The 7,247-nt window shown below is 42.2% G+C and overlaps 1 non-coding gene across 1 annotated transcript; it reads left to right on the plus strand.

Annotated features, from left to right (window-relative positions):
• The first annotated feature begins 5,823 nt into the window (after positions 1–5,823).
• LOC121171921 lies at positions 5,824–5,957 on the plus strand. The gene has a single exon (XR_005886180.1). It is a non-coding gene; the product is annotated as a small nucleolar RNA SNORA70 (small nucleolar RNA).
• Positions 5,958–7,247: the final 1,290 nt, after the last annotated feature.

Consider the following 7,247-nt stretch of genomic DNA (forward strand, 5'->3'; position numbering starts at 1 on the left):
CTTGAAGATTCAGTTATTAAGTTATCCAGGGACAGGGCTGCAATTAGAAGGGGACATTGTTAAAACATCATTTACCAAGAACAACACAGACTTGAGAAACACAGACTCTTGAGAAAACCCATTATCTCTACACTAACTCCAGAAGAAAACCAGACATCAAATCTGGGCAGTTAAGAGTTCAAATATTGGACCTGGCACAGTAGCCCATCAGCTAAGTTCCTCATATCGCATGTGCCAGGATCCCTTATAGGCACCGGGTCTAATCCCGGCAGCCCTGCTTCCCATCCAGCTCCCTGCTTGTGGCCTAGGAAAGCAGTTGAGGACGGCCCAAAGCCTTGGGACCTTGCACCCATTTGGGAGACCCAGAAGAGGCTCCTGGCTCCTGGCTTCGGATCGACGCAGTTCCGGCTGTTGCAGCTATTTGGGGAGTGAATCATCAGACGGAAGATCTTCCTCTCTGTTTTTCTTCTCTGTATATCTGCCTTTCCAGTAAAAATAAATAAAATGCCTTTAAAGCAAAGATGTAATTCAATCAGATTAAAGCTATAACTCACCTATAGATACTGGATAGGAAAGTAAATTTAAAAACTAACATGGGCCCAGCATTGTGGCACAGGCTGCGCTGCCACCTGAAATTCTAGCATCATGTATCAGAGCACAGGTCTGAGGCCCGGCTGCTCCACTTCAGACTAGCTCCCTGCTATAATTCACCTGGGAAGGAGTCTGGAGATGGCTCAGATCCTTGGACCCCTGCCACCCCTATGGGAGACCTGTATGAAGTTTCAGGCTGCTGCTGACTCGGGCCTGGCCAAGTCGCAGAATGTGCAGCCATTTGGGAAGTAATTCAGTGAATGGAAGATTAATACATCTCTCTCTCCTTCTGCCTCTTCCTTCTTCTTTCCCTTCCTCTCTCCTTCCCTATCTCATTCTGCATAATAAATAAACAAATAAATATTTTTAAAAGAGATGAACTGGGGCCGGTATTCTAGCAATAGTGGATAAAGGTACTGCCTGCCATGCCAGATCCCACAAGGGCGTCAATTCGTGTACCAGCTTCTCTTCTCTATTCCAAGTCCAGCTCCCTGCTCATGTATTGTATAAAGCAACGGAAGATGGCCCAAATATTTTTGCTTCTGTTAGCCAAGTGGGATATCTGGAAGAAGCTCTTGACTTTGGCCACATTCAACTTCCAAATTCAAGTGCATCTGACCAAAACAGACTTCGCTAAGAGATAATCTAAAGCAATTTTTAAAAAGTATCAGTATGTATCAGAAGAGATATTCTAAAGCAGTTCAACAAAAGTATCACTATGTATCAGATACGTCCTATAACAGAGACATAAACAAATATTGATTTCTTAGGACAGTGAGGGGTACAACTCTAATGTTAATATAAAATGTAACACGTGATTTAATAAAGGTAAATACAAAATACTTGTTAGAGACTAAATGTCTATGTCCCTATAAAATTCATAATGTTGAAGATATTTGGAGATTTGGCTAGAACTATAAGAAACAAATGTTTATCATTTAAGCCACCAACTCTGATAGTTTGTTATACCAGCCTGAGCTAAGAAATTGTATTACAGAGAAATAATGCAAAGTCAGTAATCATCTCAGGGACAGGAAGGCTTTAAAAAGGAGGACCCAGCGCGATAGCATAGTGATTAAAGTCCTTGCCTTGAAAGCACTGGAACCCCATATGGGCGCCGAGTCTAATCCCTGTGACCCTACTTTCCATCCAGCTCCCTGCCTGTGGCCTGGAAAAGGACGGCCCAAAGCCTTGGGAACCTGCACCCGCATGGGAGACCCAAAAGAAGCTCCTGGCTCCTGGCTTCAGATTGGCTCAGCTCTGGCCATTGCGCTCACTGGGGGAGTGAACCATGAGACGGAAGATCTTCGTCTCTGTCTCTCCTCTCTGTATATCCGCCTTTCCAATAAAAATCAATTTTTTTAAAGGAGATAATATCTGGCCCAGCTTTAAACAATGAGGTCCCCAACTAGACGGGGAGCTCGAACTGTCTAGGTTATACAGGCTAAGTCTCAGTAAAGGTGTGAACCTGAAGAGTTCAGGCACATCCGGGCACCTGGAGCTTGGAGCATAAAGGGCATATTGAGGAGGATTATAATGGGGCTGAAATGCTAGGTTGCAGCGAGGCTGGTAAGACAGAGAAACAGAAAAGATGCCGACTTCAAGGGTGAGTTTAAGCAAGCAGAAAAGTGGGGAGGGTAAGCAATGTTGGTTCAGTTCTCTTCATTTTACAGCCCCACAGATTACTTTAGTGACTTACTAGTGACTTGAGTAGTGACAAATGGACTAGTAAGCAGCTGGACTGCCCTTTGTATGTTGCCTAAAATGTCATCAAGTTTCTCAGATCACACTGAAAAGCATTTTTTAAAAAGTGAAGGGAAATAGAACAAACACAGGCTTTGGAGCAGAAGAAGCTGGGCTTCTATACCAGCCTGCTTAACATCTCCAAGCCTCAGTCTCCTTCCTTGCAGAATAACTATGAATGCAATTACTTGCAGAGGAGTCAGGTGACTCAAATGTCAGCCTGTATATACAAAGCCTGAAGCAGGGTATGTACTCAATAAATGGTCTTATTTGCCTTCTCTTCCTCAAATCCAAATCTATTTTCTGTCTCATCCTTCAAAATTCAGCCAAGCAGCAATGAAATGAAATTGAGTGCACCCACCCTTAACTTCACTGTGAAAACCACTCACTCCATTTGTATTATTCATGCCTCATACAACTTTTTTTAGAGATGGACCAAGACTCACACCCTGAAACCTTTACCCTTCCAAAGGAAAGAGCACTGAATAGGCGAAAAACTTCAGCTGATAGCACAGTAGGCTAACTGAATTTCAGAGAAAGGTTTCTCAGATGATAGCCATATACTACATCTATTATCCTATTCACTAATCACTTGCTTTGCAGGAAACATACTTAAGAAAACTAATGCCCTTGCCTCTGGGGGGACGGGGTGGGTTGGGGGCTGGGCCCTTGGCATGATGGCTTAGTGGCTCAATCCTTGCCTTACCAGGATCCCATATGGGCGCCGGTTCTAATCCCAGCAGCTCCACTTCCCATCCAGCTCCCTGTCTGTGGCCTTAGAAAGCAGTAGAGGACGGCCCAATGCGTTAGGACCCTGCACCTGTGTGGGAGACCCAGCAGAAGCTCCTGGCTTCAGATTAGTTCAGCTCCAGCTGCTGTGGTCATTTGGGGAGTGAGCCAATGAATGGAAGGTCTTTCTCTCAATAAAAATCTGCCTTTCCAAGAAAAATAAATACATCTTCAGGAGAAAATCAGGTTACAGACAGCAAAGCACAGGGAAGAAAAGACCAAATGGTATCAATGAAAACATCCCTGGGCTGGCTAGGATGCGGGGGTCCAGTTATGGCCCTGCCACAAGCTGGCTGGATGACACAGGACAACCTCAGCCCGTTTCCTCATCTAATGAAATGCAGCAATGGGAGTAGAGTCTCCTTCCTATTTAAAGTATAGTCAAAGTCAAGCATCACCCGGGAGCTGGAGAGCAATTAGTCTTTAGGCCACAAGCTAGGCCTCCCAAATTGCAACCTGTGAATTAACAACATTCTGGAATGGTTGAAGAGACACTGTGCTCGGGTTTGTTCCACCTCTGACTTTCAAGGAGCTAAGAGGGATAAAAAGGAGAGCAAGAGCACCTTTCTATCCTCCACAGCCTTCCACCTGTGGTTCATCGGACGCCCTTGAATTAGCATTCTCTAACTCATCTGCTCCTACAGCAACTGGAAATGAAATCTATGCTGCATCCTTTCACTTGCAAAAGACTTTGTAAAAGTCCTCTGGTTCAGACACATGTACTAGTTGCTTTGTTTCAAAGCTGCGACCTAGTCTAGTTTCCTCTGATTTCTCTCCAACACACACTCTCTTTCCTCCTTCTTCATGCAGGGCTCATTCTGCTGATGCACAGAATACCACAAAGGTTTGCCCCGCAGGGATGCCATGCATCCGCAGAAGAGAACACAGCAGGTAACAAGGAACTCCAGTGATGTTTAAGAACCCGCCGGCAGGCAACGGAGCTGGACATTCCACCAGGCAGCACAAGCCCAAAGGTGCCTACCTCACACGGAGACAGAGAACAGAACAGGAAAAACCAGTGACGCAGCCCTATGCCAGGAGAGACCAGGCTACTGAACGGAGCTCTGCTTAGCGACCCAAGTAGGGTCTCAACCTGGCTGGTGCTCTATCCAATTAGCCCTACAACCCCAGAAGAGAGCACAGTGCTGATTGGCCAGGAAAGGACCAATCAGCGTGCAGAGCTGCGAGGGACGCCAACCTAACAAGGAGGAGCTGGAGCTAGGGAACTGTGCGACTAATGGGGGTAATTTTGAGTGCAATTTCTGGACCAAGCTGGGCTGACAGGAGAATACTGGGTCTTTCTAAAAACACGTTGTCATTTAAATACGCCTGCTAAAGGGTGGCCAGGGGGTGGGGAAGATGAGGGAAGAAGCAGCTGTAATAGTGTGCATTCAGACTAATTTAAACATTAGGATTAACAACCCTCAGAGAATCAAACATTAACACCTGTAGTCTTCCCAAACAGCCTAGTTGACGGGAGCAGGGCAGAAGTAGTTCCTATTTTATGAATGAGCATTTAGAATGCCCAGAGGCAACACAAGTTAGCATTAATTCAGCACTAGCTCTAGGTTACTTGCTGTGATTTTTTTTTTCTTAATTTCTAAAAATGCAATTCAAAAAGATAGGTTCTTTTTTTTAATGCCATTTTGCTGGCAGTTGTAGCTTGGTAACTTCCCAGCATCACAAAATTACATTGAAGCAAGGATGCTACTGCAACCTAGATGTTCCCATTTATTTCATTCATACATTTCTTCAGTTGTTTAATATTTAATGAGGACCTGCTTCATGCTAGGAACTAAATTTTTTTTATTTATTTTTTAAATTAGTGGTTACATTGTATTATGAGATACAGTTCCATAGGTACTGGGATTCCCCCAACCCCTCCCCCCGGAACTAAGTTTTTAATACTTTTCTAATATATATGTATGTGTCTTTATATTAAATGTATAAAATTTAAACTAAATATAAATGTATTACATATGATACATCCATATGTATGTGGAATTTACAAAAGGGTTGGAGCATTTATCACCCTGCCCCATCCTCTGAAGAATGAGAGAAAATGGAAACAACAGGGATAAAATCTAAGACTTCCTACATATGTAGCAGGTACTGTACCACTCCTATCTTTATTATTAGCCTAGTCTCCTAGGCTCTCACAGCCTCTATATTAAAGGTATGATATCCATACAATTTCAGGTCCCATTCTAATTTTAATTCCCCCAGGTTATTATATCCAGATTTATAATGTAAAACTGGCTCATCTCCAGATTCAGAAATCCAAATTAGTATTCCACATTGCCACTTGGACATCTCATAGACACGTCAGACTTAACACAGAACAGTAGAACTCTTGTCGCCTTCCGCAACCTAATCCTTCTCCAATAGCCTCCATTGCACACACTGATAGCACACTGAATCTGTTCATCAAGTCAGAAATCTGGGTAACATCTTTGACCCAAACTCTTTTCCGTCACCTTACCTGCCTATATCCAATCCAGCAAATACTGCTGAATCTACCTCAAAATATATCTTATGTCCAGCCAGTCATTTCCAGCTCAACTGTCATTTAGTCTCTTGTTTGCCTCACTGTCAAAAGCCTCTAAACTGATTTCCCCTTTTCAATCTGACCTTTTTCTAATACAAATGCATTACAACAACATAAGCAGTGTTTTTTTTTTTCTTCCAAAGGAAATAAGTCCACAGCCAATGAGGCTTACTAGGCTCCTTTCCTTTAGGTGCTCGGTGTGCAATAGCCACAAATAGCAGCAGCCTGAGTGATGTACATAAGTTGTTGCTCCTATGGGTTACTCTAAGGGGCCTTGGATGCAAAATGGTAAACTAGAAAACAGGGAGCGAGGAAGGAGAAGGAGGAATCCCTATACCTCCGAAACTATATCAAAGGAAATAATAATAATAATAAACTGTTCCAAAAAATTTTAAATGCCCCAACAATATTCTGTCAACAAGGAACCCACTTCAAATAAAATGATGTAAGTAGGATGAAAATTTTAAAAATAAAAAAGGATAAGTCATATAAATTGGTTTGTACAAACCAGGATATGCTATATGAATATCACATAAGGCAATATGAAAGCAAAGTAATTACCAAGGGCAGAAAGGAATGTTGCATAATGTAGACGGGTTAATCCACCAAAAGATGTAACAATCTTAAATATGTATTACTAACCAACAGAGATGTGATATTATGAAGCAAAAAGTGACAGAAACTAAAATGGGCAAATCCAAATCTGCAATTGGAGATTTCAACATCCTTATCTCAATCACTGCTGCTTAATAGTCAGATTTGAAAATCAGCAAGGTTATGGAAAAACTCAGCAACATCAGCAACAAAAACAATCTAATCAATGTTTACAAGTATAGAACTCCCCCCATAACAGTAAAATACATATTTCTTCCAAATGTCCATGGAATAGTTATCTTTATAATAGACCATTCCTCCACCTTTAGCAAATCTCAGCAACTATAAAAATAATTGAAATCAAACCAGAGTATGTTCTTTTGTCACAGCACAATCAAGATAGAAATCAATAATAACACTAAAAGGAAAATTTGAAGACACCTGGAAACTAAACAATAAATCTCATGGATTAAAAATGTCTCAGTTAAGAATATATGACACCAAATGAAAATGATACATTGTAATATACTAAAGTTTGTGGTACACAGCTGTAGAAGTGCTGAAAGGGAAGTTTGGAGTAATAACAGTTTATATTTTTAAAACTATATAAATACATAAAAGATAAAAAGGAACCAGTGTTATAGCATAGTGAATTATGCCACCACTTGCAATGCTAGCATCTCACAGCACAATGCTGGATCAATCACCATATGCTCTATTTCTAATTCTGCTCCTAAATGCTGCTATCCCCAAGCATTTGGGTCCCTGTGACTGTATGGGACACTAGGAAGGAATTCCTGCTCCACACATTGGCTTGATCTAGCCCCAGTAGTTTTCCCCAACTGGAGAGTGAAACAGTGGGTGAAAGTCCGTCAGTGTCTGTCTGTCTGTCTGTCTCTCTCTCTCTCTCTCTCTCTCTTGCTCCATCCTTTCCTCCCTCTGAACTCTGAGCTCCTTTCCTCCATTCTTCACTTCCCTCCCT

The sequence above is a fragment of the Ochotona curzoniae genome, unplaced genomic scaffold (genome assembly GCF_017591425.1).
Source record: "Ochotona curzoniae isolate NIBS_2020 unplaced genomic scaffold, NIBS_Ocur_1.0 contig_1274, whole genome shotgun sequence".
Classification (NCBI taxonomy): domain Eukaryota; kingdom Metazoa; phylum Chordata; class Mammalia; order Lagomorpha; family Ochotonidae; genus Ochotona; species Ochotona curzoniae.